Source organism: Pteronotus mesoamericanus, unplaced genomic scaffold, assembly GCF_021234165.1.
Source record: "Pteronotus mesoamericanus isolate MK-2021 breed Mesoamerican mustached bat unplaced genomic scaffold, CSHL_Meso_final scaffold_705, whole genome shotgun sequence".
In the NCBI taxonomy this organism is placed as follows: Eukaryota; Metazoa; Chordata; class Mammalia; order Chiroptera; family Mormoopidae; genus Pteronotus; species Pteronotus mesoamericanus.
The window spans coordinates 1,526,723-1,538,891 of record NW_026555326.1 but is presented as its reverse complement, the minus strand read 5'-3'; the positions used below and the strand labels follow the sequence as shown (position 1 = coordinate 1,538,891).

Genomic DNA, 12,169 nt, shown 5'->3' with positions numbered 1-12,169 from the left:
GGAAATTTTAGAATATACTTCTCCTCTATATTGTACAATTTTGTAATGATATACCTTGGGCACAGCTATATTTTAAGTATAGCCTGTGAGACCATTCTATTTTTCAGAAGAATCCTCCATTCTTCTTTTGGTTGGCATGTGGTATATACTTGTCTGCAAGCACGCTTGGAACTGAGTAATAAAAGGTAGCTGAACAACTCAGCTCTCCTCATACAGATTTGCACTTAATACTCTGTTTTCACTATAATGCCTCTCTCTCTCTTCCTATGCCTTTATGTCCCTTAATGGGATGCTTGGGTGCTTAGGGTGGAGATAGTTTGGGGTAGGGGATGTTGTTAATTTTTTATTATGCAGGCTTTTATTTGCCTTTTCTTGTTTTCAGCACATGCCTCTCCTACCACCTTCTATAGTACCCGAGCCTTTCTGGAGTTCTGTGGAGTGCCTTGGTTTGTTTCTCATTATATTCTGTCACTTGAGTCCGGAAATGAATACAGTGTAGACAAATTTAATTCAGATTTATTTTTAATTGTTACTATCTATGTGACACAATTAACTTTTCTGAGTCTAATCTGTTGGGAAAAAATAAGAGTTCATAAACTTGGAACTATCTAAAAAATTGAAACAACTTTTTTTATTGATATTTTATTAATCAAGAAGGCAAACTAGCTCATTTTTTTCCCCCTATCAGAATGTTACTCTTAAAAATTTAAATTGAGTTCCCAGTTGCCGTTGTCACTTCACCTTTGACAAACCTTCTAGAAACCGCTTCTAAACAAGGATATCTCTCTTGTTACAGAACGTTTAGGAACACCAGGTAAGTTTTTTGATGCTATAATTTAAAAACGATTTTGTCTAAGACTACATCAGATTTTGGTGAAAGTTCTGTAATTACACAGGTAGAGGCAACATTTGCTTATTTAAAATTACTTAAAACATTGATATAAATTAGACCCAAACCTTATTTTTATAAGTTTATGTTCTTTAACATACACTTGATGACATATTATTACAAAAGTTGTACTGACAAAGCATATGTCTCTCAAGAGCTTGCAGTGAAACCATGAGTAAAGCAATCTATGACATATGAAAGAAGATGAGAATTGGACCAACTAAAAACTAGTTGAGACCCCAAAAATATTCCACCACATTTTTTTTTGGTAGGTGGCATATTTAATGAGCAAGGGAACTTACTTATGAGGCTTGTCTTGGGCAACTGGAAGGCAAATAAATCTTTGCATCAGTGCCCCAGAATCTTTAAAGTCTATATAAGGTCTTAACTGATTTAGTCCTGTACACCATTCAGATGGTCTCAACAACACCTTACTCTCTCAAGGCTGAGCCTTTCAACAGCTCCCTCCATGGGAATGGTGGGCAGGAAATATTTACATTCCAAGGACAGGGAATATGATGAGGAGCTTTCAGTTGCCTGTGTCCAATTTGAGGGTCAACTCCTCTTGATTATCTTCTCCAACAGATATAAAAATTAAAAATTTCTCCACAATAAATATTAGGAACCCAAACAACCCAATTTTAACATGAATGAGAATAATTTAAGAATGGAGCATGACTATAATTGTACCTAATAAGAAAAACATTTAAATATTCAATAATAAATTATTGAGAAATCTTTGAGACAATATTGAAATTTTGCATTAACTAGATAGTACAATTTTTATTATAGAGCTAAAATAACTATAAAATGAGTCATTTTTTATTTATATATGACACTGAAAATAAAGACTGTGGTTAATTTAAAAAGAATCTTCTATTAACTCAAGTTTTCTGATTTTTAAAAAAAAATCCACCACATTTTTAAACCTGTGTTTCACGAATGAGTCCTGTGGATTGTTGGTAGCGATTTGCTCTGGAGTAAGATAAAGTGAGGGGTGGGAATAAAAATGAGGAAAACAGAGATATAGCTCCTTATCTGTTCTTTTATTGGTTTAAATAAGTTAGGTCCAATTTAAACAAAGGGTTCTGTAACTAGAAAGTTTTTTATTGAAAACCATTACTTAATAGTATTGATAGTTGAAATCAGAAGATTGAAGACAAACTTGAGAAGTAGTATAAACATATAAGTTAACCTTTCTTTGCATCTCTGTTGTTTAATACCTTCTCCAGTTAGCTAGTCCTTATTTCCCCCCATGGTTATCATGATTATTCCTGACTTTGTGCCTTTGTTGATATTGTGCCCTAATGTGGAACATCAGGGTCTCTTTCTGCCTGTTTATCTGTATTTTTCAAGGCCAAAGTTGAGGGCAGCTCCTGCCATGAAAATTCTCACTAACACTCTTACACATTGATTTTTTTCTTCTCAAAATTTTTGTAGATCTTGATTAAATTGCTTTGGGTTGTTCTTTTGTTCCATATAATAATTTATTTCGTTGTACTTCCGTGTGAATTTCCAGTTTCTCACATAGTACTCATCATGCACAAATTTAGTATCTCAAGTCATGAACCTGATTTTTCCCAGTAAAAAGCTCTGTTTACCTCATTATCATCAAACATTAATTGTGTTAATGATTTATATATTTGGATTTCTTGAGTGTGATTCTTTAACATGCTTTATGCTCTTCCTCATTTTGCATTCATCTTGACTTGCCCACAGAATATAATAAATTATTCATGTTTGAAAACTATACAGGGTCCAGCACAAATAACACCCCTTATTATTATAAAATCTTTTATTACAAAATCGTAAGCATGTGATTCCATAACATAACAATATCACACTCAAGCACACTATATGACATCTTAGATGAAATGTTCAAATTAAAACTATAAATTATTACACCCATATTATTACCCTACCAACTACACTAAAGCAGGCATTACTTCCCCCAAACCCTGTATTTCTCTTTCCCAGTAGGCTGACAACAGAATCCTTTTTTGCTATGTGGATTTCTTATGGCTCTTTAGGGGTAAAGAGGATCATCCTTCAAAATATATAGAATACGCACACTGCCCTTCCCTGTCTGCTCTCACATAAGCATTTGATCATTTTAGTTTGTGTGTCAGGACCTGTACCTACAACATGTTACAGGAATGTTTGGGGAAGATAGTTTATTTCTATATCAGGCTGATTTAATGGGGCTTTTCTTGGGATATTTCTTACTCGTGACTAGGGGCCCAAAGACGGAATGAGGACGTGATACTGCTAACGTCTCCACACCCCATCCTAAGTCTAGGGCTTACACCCACTGACAGCGTTCTGATCAGACACTTCCCTAAGTATTCGTTACGAGGCAGCCCAGAACGGGTCTGTTATTCCCCAATATCAGTCCCTTTCCCACATCCCACTCCCATCCCTTATCAAATAAAGAGACTGAGGAAGGGAAGGAGTTGGAGTTTGAAAGCAGGAAACGGTATAGCTCTTTTTCCCCACGCCACTTCACAGTGGGCACTTGAAATTCTTGGAGGTTGTGGCAATGTTTTTGAGGCGTCATGAGAAGGAGCGTGGAAAACAGAGGACGAAATAGGAGCTATGGAGGCAGGCATATTGGGCAACCAGCAAGCCCGTCGGTGCCCTAGCTCTTACGGTGATTGGGAGCATGGACTACTGACCTCAGGGGAGGGAAGCCTTGACTGCCCTATTCCGGGGAGGCCGGATGAAAGCGAACAAGTGAAGTATGCGCAGCACCTGGGAAGTAACGGCCGCATCAGCAACTAAAACTCGAATGAGGCTGGGGTACCTTCGTACCACCTGCAGGCAGCCAGTAAGGCAACCCTAGCAATTTTTGCAATTTCTTTCCTCTATATATCAGTAGTTAGAGTTGGAAGGGAGAAGGGGAAAAGATACTCCAAACCTGAGTTATTACCAAGGTGCTGGAGTAGAAGGAGGAGTAAAAGTGCCAGCCACATTTGTCTCCCACTCAGAGTTCTGTGCGCAAAAGCTTACTTGGCATGTGTGGGAGGGAGTAATTAAAGGTAATACTTAAAGTGCGTACTATGTAGCTGGCACTGTTTGAAGCTTATATATTAATTCATTCAGTCTTTTAACAGTTCTGTAAGCTGTGGATTGTTATTAACTCTGTTTTGTATTAGAAATTTAGATCTAGAAATGAGATTTGAGTTAGACCTGGGAAGGGAGTCTTTAAATTCTTCTAGCTTGAGATTCAGAAAGGGACTGGGAATGTCTATGAACTCTGCTGTAAGAGCAAATTAAGGGCAGAATAGGGAAATTTCAGTGTCATACAATGAAAACATAGAAATTAGAGTGAAAGGTAAGTTTTGTGTTGTTGTATTCCATCAAATTGAGACAGTTTAATAAACTTCTTACATATTTAAAAATCAATTAGACTCTGTTGTATATTTAAAAATATGTGATAAATATAAATATATACAGTATATAGTGAAAACTAGCTATGAATCTGTAATTAATGAAATACAGCATTAGAGTTACATAAAGCATATAATATTTAGTAATTTGGGAATGAATTTGGTGGTTAAGATTTGATAAATTTCCCGGTAATCTGAATGAGAGAAATTGTGTTTGTATGTGTGTACATATACATTGTCAAGTTTCTCTATTATATGGACATGAATAGGATCACATTAACATTAATGCTCAAATCTTAATGGTGCCAGTTTTAAATACTCATTCGCATGGAGACTCCAATGTCCAATGCCATGCATTTCCCATTCCTTCAACTATTTTAGGGGACTGTTAAGGGTGCTGTTGGGTAACACAGGTTAAGACAGATCACTACTTCCTTTTTGACCTGCATTGCTCTAAACTGTTCTTCTTCGGCCAGGTGTGCCACCCAGGCACATGCTCCCGTTGTCAGCACTGCCCTGAGCTGCACTGGTTGGTCTCTACCACCAGGGCACTCAGTAATCCCTGGGACAGGGCAATTCAGCATTCTTTTGCAAATGAGAAAAAGAATTCTTTTGTGTAATGTTTAGTTGGGGGAGTCCTCTGTCAGTGTTGTGGGCTCCAAAGTGTTAACCAATTTAAAGAAGCTGTTCCTTCGGCTCACATGCAGCGTGTTTTCTGCCGGGAGCATGACTGCACGGCCACAATTGTCGGGTAAGATAGGTTCCTTTACCAGCCATCAGCTTGCGTGAGGGTCTCTACTTTCCTCTGACTTCAGGCACTGTTGCTTAGAATGGTTTTCTGTGACAGCTGTTGCCTTCCCTTCCTACGAATGTCAAACGTCTCAGTGCTCCTTTCAGAAATTTGGATTGTCTTATTCATTTCATCCTCCAATATGCCAGACATGTTTATATGTAGTCTTAGCTTAAGGTGTTTTCCTGGGAAGCTTCTCACCCCTCTCACTTGTAAAATCAGTGGGTGGTTGGAGAATGAGAGGTTGAAACTTGGGGGATGGGGTTCATCTAATCCATCTATCAGCTGTACCTGAACCTCAGCTCTAGTCTAGTTTTGGCCTCTGTTATGTCTATATTAATGTTAATACTTTATATGGAACTTCCCTTTTTTTTTTCCTTAAGATAAATGGTTCAAGCCATCATGTGGTTGTGCAGGTTGATACTCAGCAATCCTATTAAGTGGGAGGCCTGGCTTCTGATCTTACCCTTTCTATAAACTGTTACTTTGGGCATGTCTCAGGCCTGTTGTGCTTCCTTTTACAGAAGTGATGGGGTTGGAAAATATGATATAATAAGGTTCATTCTAATTCTTATTCATTCTGATTCTTACATTATGAGCTCCTGTGTTCTGAACTAGAACCATTAAAATTCTATTTTATTGCCTTTATAATTTTCAGTATCATATGTCAAGTTATTTATGAAAAATAAATTGCTTATGTATATAGTTTATAGCCTATAATCATTCTTTTAGTTCTTTTTTTGTTGTCTGTTTTTTAAAAACTATTCGTTAGTCTCTGTCAAAATTAATGTGATATACTCTGCTCTTTGAACTCTAATGTTATACTACAAATATTCTCCAAAGAAGGCTTATAAATAAAGGGAAAACCTCTCAACTAATAATTTATTTATCTTTGAAGAGCATTAAAAATATTACTTTGCTGAAATTATGGGCAAGAAATATGGAAATTTAAAGGGAAATATCCTCTAAATAAAAGGGGAAAATTATCCATGGTCCATGCCACTATTATTGTTAGGTGAGATTGAGTTTCCTTTTTTAGAGTAGTTTTTCATTTGCCATTGCTGTTATAATTTTGAGTTTCTACTCATGAAAACTGATGCTAGAGAAACTTCTAACATCAGTCCATAGTTGAATTGCTTTAAAACTTTTTAAAATACTACTCTCTAATAGAATAGTTATTGGACAGATGTGGCTAACAGTGTTATCTATAAGCTCCTAATTAAATTCAGGGCTTTATCAATGAAGACATCTTTGATTTATCCACTCTATCATTTGAAATTTTGTTTACATTTTCCATCTCCACAAGAAAGCAGAAAAGATATGTTCTGTGTACCTAAACTAGATCTCTGCCTTCATCGAAAGGACTTCTGTGCCTTTACTGTGTTTCCTAAAGACCTGCCATTTAATCTTTTTTTTCCATCATCTCAGATGCCATTGAATCCTTTCTCGCGATCCCATTAATTTCATCCTTCATATTACTGCACCTTAACATTAATGGACTGTCATCGTAGAGGATATTATGTTTGATATGTCTGTAATATTGAATAGGACTAATATGAAATTTTCATAATTGAGCCAAGTTGTCCGAGCAGTGACGTTGTTTGTATCTAGAGGGTTTCTTTAAATGATGAGTCAAACTTAAAGCTTCTGAGATTAAAAATTGTCAAAATATATACATTTATTCTTACTTATGAGAATTTTAATCCAGAGGCTAATCAATTATGCATCACATTTCAAGTTATTGGTATTTACGTTTTGAGTAGCCTCAAAAAAAGACCTTTACAGAGTAAGACTCAGTTATCTTTCTCTTCTTACTTTTTAAAAAGCAAATACCATCTCGAAGGTGATAGAGACTAGAACCTGGTACGGTACATACTCAGGGCTATATCTTGACATACTTAGCTGATTAATCTCCATTTAAATTTGATAGACTCAAGTTTTTCTAGACCTAGGCCATTTCTAGACATATTACCAGTTACAGAAATTCAATAAAGTAGTTTTTTATTTAAGGAATTTAAATGAAATTAGCTTTACTGATATTATAGCCATAATTGAATTTCTGTGTAAAAACAGCTCTTAGATCCTTGATTTTATAATTTTACATACATTCTGGCTGTTGGCAAAACTTCATATAATCTATTGTTATATTGTGAGCTTTGCTGTTTCAGTCTTGTTCAGTTTTATGTGTTTCACTATTTAGAATTAATTTTCTAAAACTACTGTAGTTGCCTTATTTTTTCAGTTATCTCTTTTTTCAATAGTATAAAGATCTACTATACAGTAGCTTTGCCTTTTTGGCAAATCAATGCAGAAAGTATCAATTTGTCAAATAAAAAGAAAAATTAGATATACTTTATTCATGTTAAAGTCACACCCTAGCTTTTTTAAAGGCAGCTTTGACTTAGAGTTGCAAGCCTGAGGATATTGATTTGAATTATGCATGACTGTCTGGTGTGCAGTTGCATTAGCCTGCTAGATGGATAGCGTAAACATGATCTGAATTTTAAGTGCATGACAGTATATGAGTGGCAGGTTAAAAATAGAACTAATAACCAAGTGCATATTTGGGAATTTGATTTTTACAGTGTAAAACTATACAGGGATGATCTGTGCAAATGGTTGACTGCCTGTATAATAACTTCTTTTGCATTTTACAAATATAAAAGATGCTGTCTGATAAGTGTACTAGGTCAGTGATTTCTTTTCTAATTTGTTGAACTTTTAACAGTAGAAAACACAGTAATGTGCAAGTCAGTAAAGATCATCTTTCAGAGTTTATGAGATAATTGTTCGGGCATGCCATTTCTAATTTTTTTTTTAAATAGGAGGTTTTTTGTTGTTAGTTATAGCACCCTACCATCAGCCTGTCCATTTTGAATTCTAGAGTTGAGAATACCTGCCATTAAATATTGTAGTTTAAAATGGAATTTGACATTCTAGTCTCATAAAAACCTGTACCCTTCACTTCCATGAAAATTGGGAAATATGTCAATTAGAAACACAGTCCATATTCTTGACACCCTTATTTTATTTTACATTTCTAAATATAAATATCCTCTAAATCTGTGATAGCTCTTTAATTGTGAAAAGAATTGTTAGTTCTAGAGTTTGAGATTAAATGTTTTGGATGTTAAAGTATATGTGCTTGTATTATATGTGATGCATACATATATGAGGTCTGTCCAAAAAGTATCCAGCTATGCAAATATGAGAAAATAGACATTTATTGAAGAAGATATAAGATACAAGAAACATTGTATGTAGGAGCCTCAGTCCCCTTCAAAGTAGACATCTTGGGACTTCACACAGTTCTTCTAGTCTCCATCAGCTGTCCCTTCATGTTTTCCTGAATCTCATTGATAGTCTGAAATCTCTTCCCTTTCAAAGGTGATTTTAGTTTTGGGAAAAGCCAGAAGTCACAGGGTGCCAAATCTGGGCTATAGGGGGGCTAAGTCACCTGAGTGATTTGATGTTTCACCAAAAAACTCTGCAAAAGATGTGCATGAGCAGGCGTGTTGTCGTCATGAAGCTGCCAATCACCAGTTGCCCATAGCTGTGGCCGTCTGAAATATCCGAATAGTTTTCCCGGAGGAATGTTCAAGCTTAATGCAAAATTAGGTGCAGATTTGTTGCTCTGCTCATTCAGTCATTTTGAATAACACAGCCACACAGTACACATGCTTACTCAACGGTGTCTACTCCCCCCACTGACTAGTATAGTGAAGTCATTGTTCATGCATGCACATTGTGGTCCACTTTCCTTGGCTGCCAGGTTACATGGATGTCGTGCAAACCATTCTCATTATATCAACAATCGTTGAGCTTCCTGGATAGACCTCATATATTTGTGACTTCTGGTAAATCAACCCATTTTGTTTTTGCATTGACATTATGTTTCTTACTGATTCATAAGAACTCATGGAGTTCTTTGTTGTATGTTAATAAATATTTTTGAAGTTTTTAAAATATAATTAATAATGATTTTCCAATTCAAATTTAATATTATGTTAAGATTTTTCAGTTTTTCATTTATGGCTTTTGGATTTTATGTTATGTTTAGAAAGACCTTTCTTATTTGGAGGTTTGGAGATTTTTTAAATGTTTTCTTATAATATTTTTATGGCTTAATTTTTTACATATATAAATCTTTGACCCAGCTGGGATTTATTTTGAGACAAGGACTAAAGTAGAGGTCTAGCTTTCTTCTTCTCCACATTACTAACCATTTATCACTATGTTGTTTACTAAAAAAAAATGTAGTATTTTAACCACAGATTTGAAGTAGTCCTTTTATCATATAGTAAATTTCTTTTTGGACATTTTTCTACTTCTGAAATTCTGTTCTGATTACTTCTTCTCTTACAGTGTCTAGTGATATATTATAACATTGGGTTTTTGTTGTTGTTGTTCTTTTTTCCTGGTTATTCTTGTACATTAATTCTTCCAGATGAATTTTAGAGCAATTCTTGTGCTATTTTGTTTGGGATCACATTGACCTTCTTCTAACAAAGGTGTTTTCTTGATTTCTTTTTATTTCTGATATTAATTTCCAGTGTGAAGTTTTTCAGCATCTCTTCTTTCCATTTCAAAGTATCTTTGTATTTCTGTCTGTCATCTCTGTACTTTAGAAGTCAAACAATTCTCTTGTGCCTTTGTTACATTATCCATTTGGCCTCAGCTAGGATCATTTATCAGTAGTCATTTATCCTTTTTTATTGTACAACTTAATTCTTTCCACGGTCTACCTCCTTGTATTTTTAAATACTCTGGTTTCTCTACATGAACAATGTCCATCTTTCTAATCTTCTTCTGTGTTTTCAACTTAATTGAGGTAATATCATCCTAATCTCTTGAGTACTCAAGAGAATGTCAGTACTAAACCCTCTTTACTCATAAATTCTCTTTAAAAAGCTAGTTACCCACACCTCATATCTTCACTAGCCATCCATTATTTTCAGTCATTTGAAAGCTGGATTTTAACTCCCTCACTCAAGTGAAATTTTGAAAATTTCGTGTTGTTATTGTGCTAAAATGTACATAGCAAAAAAGTTACCCCCTAGAAGTAGGACTTCATATAAATGGAATCATACGATATTAGTCTTTGTGTGTCTGGTTTATTTTACCTAATGTAGTGTCTTTGAGATTCTTCCACATTGTACCACATATCAGAACCCTGTTTCTTTTTATGGCTGAATAATATTCCACTGTATGTATATACCACGTTTTGTTTATCCATTCATCCATCAGTGGACGCTTGGGTTGCCTCTGCCTTTAGACTCCTCTGACTAACGCTACTGTGAACAGTGGTGTGCAAGTATCTGTTTGATCTTTGCTTTCATTTCAGTTCTTTTGGGTATATACCAAGAAGTGAAATTGCTTGATTCTGTCTTTTTTTGTTTCATGTATTTTGGTGCTCTGTCATTAGATGCTTTATATGTTTACAATTGTTCTATCTTTCTGCTGGACTGAGCCTTTTATTATAAAATGCCCCTTTTTACTTCTAATAACTTTTTTTATTTGTTTTAAAGTTAACTTTTCTGAAGTCATTACAGCCACTTCTGTTTTCTTGTGGTGGTTTTTGCAAAGTATATCTTTTTCTAACTTTTTACTTTCCGTTTGTATCTTTTAATCCAAAATGTGTTTCCTTTAAACATGATATAGTTGGATCATATTTTTAAAATCCAGTCTGAAAATTTTACATTTTGATGTGTTATTTAATCCAATTATATTAATTATCATTGATATGGTTGGGGTTATTTCTATCATTTTATTGTTCTTTGAACTTCAGGTCTGTTGTTCTGCTGTTCCTCCTTCATTGCTTTTTTTGCATTATGAGATAGTTACAATACAGCATTTTAATTTCTTTAATCGTTTTTTTTACTATGGTATTTGAGTATTTTTTTAATTGGTTGCCTAGGGGTTTACTGTATACCTCTTAATTTATCCCAATCAGCTTTAGATTTATATTAGCCTAATTCCAGTGGTATGAAAATGTTATTCGCTTTCCAACTTTTCTGTATTACTTGAAATCATGTCATACCTGTTAATGTTACAAACCAAAGAATGCAGTTATAAATTATTATTTTACCATTTTAGTCATTTCCTTAGCCCAGTATAGTTTTTCTCCCACCTACCCCCTTTGTGTTATGACTAGTAAATACATTGTACATATATTACATTTCTCTATGTTTGTTATTGGCCCAGCAATATGTAATATGAATATTATACAAATAACTTTTTAAATAAGAGAGTAAGAAGAAAGTATAGATTTATATTGTTTTTTATAATTAATTACCTTTACCGTTACTATATATTTTCCTTGTGGATTCAAATTACCATCTGGGGTCACTTGCTTTCAGCCTGAAGAATTTCGTTTAGTTTTTTTGGGGTTTTTTTGTAAGGTAAATGTGCCAGCAACATACCCTCTCAATTTCTGTTTACCTGGGGAAGTCTTTATTTCACCTGTATTTTTCAAAGATAGCTTTGCTGGACATAGGATTACTGGTGACAGTTTTTTGTTTTTTTTTCCTTTGATCACTTTGAATGTGTAATTCCATTGTCTTCTGGCTTTTAAAGTTTTTTTTCCTAAAAGTCAGCCATTAATGTATTGGGTTCCATTACATGCGACAAGTCATTTTTCTGTTGCTGCTTTCAAAATTATCTCCTTGTCTTTGACCTACAGCATTTTTACTATGATGTGTGTTTGTATCCTGTTTGAAGTCTGTTGACCTTCCTGGATGAGCAGGTTATTGTTTTCCAGTAAATTTGTGGAGTATTCTGACATTACATCTTTGAACACTTTTTTTCTTTTTCCTCTCTTTCTGGTGTTTCTGTTACTCGTATATGGGGGTGCTTAATGGTTGCGCATTTCTCTAAGGCTCTCTTCATTTTTCTTTGTTCTTTTTTCTTCCAGTTCTTTGGTTTACATAATCTCTGTGACTCCATCTCCTGTTCACTCATTCCTCCCTCTGTCAGCTCACATTAGTGTTCAACCCATCTAGTGAAATTTTTATTTCAGTTATTGTAATTTGCAAGTCCATAATTTCTACTGCGTTGTTTTTGATAATTTCTACTCTTCAGTGATATTAGATGCTACATTCT

The 12,169-nt window shown here is 34.6% G+C and overlaps 1 protein-coding gene across 1 annotated transcript in view; it reads left to right on the top strand.

Moving 5' to 3' along the window:
* SYT14 (synaptotagmin 14) overlaps positions 1-12,169 on the top strand; it is a 141,154-nt gene that overhangs the window by 26,034 nt on the left and 102,951 nt on the right. The gene's annotated exons all lie outside the window — the stretch shown is intronic.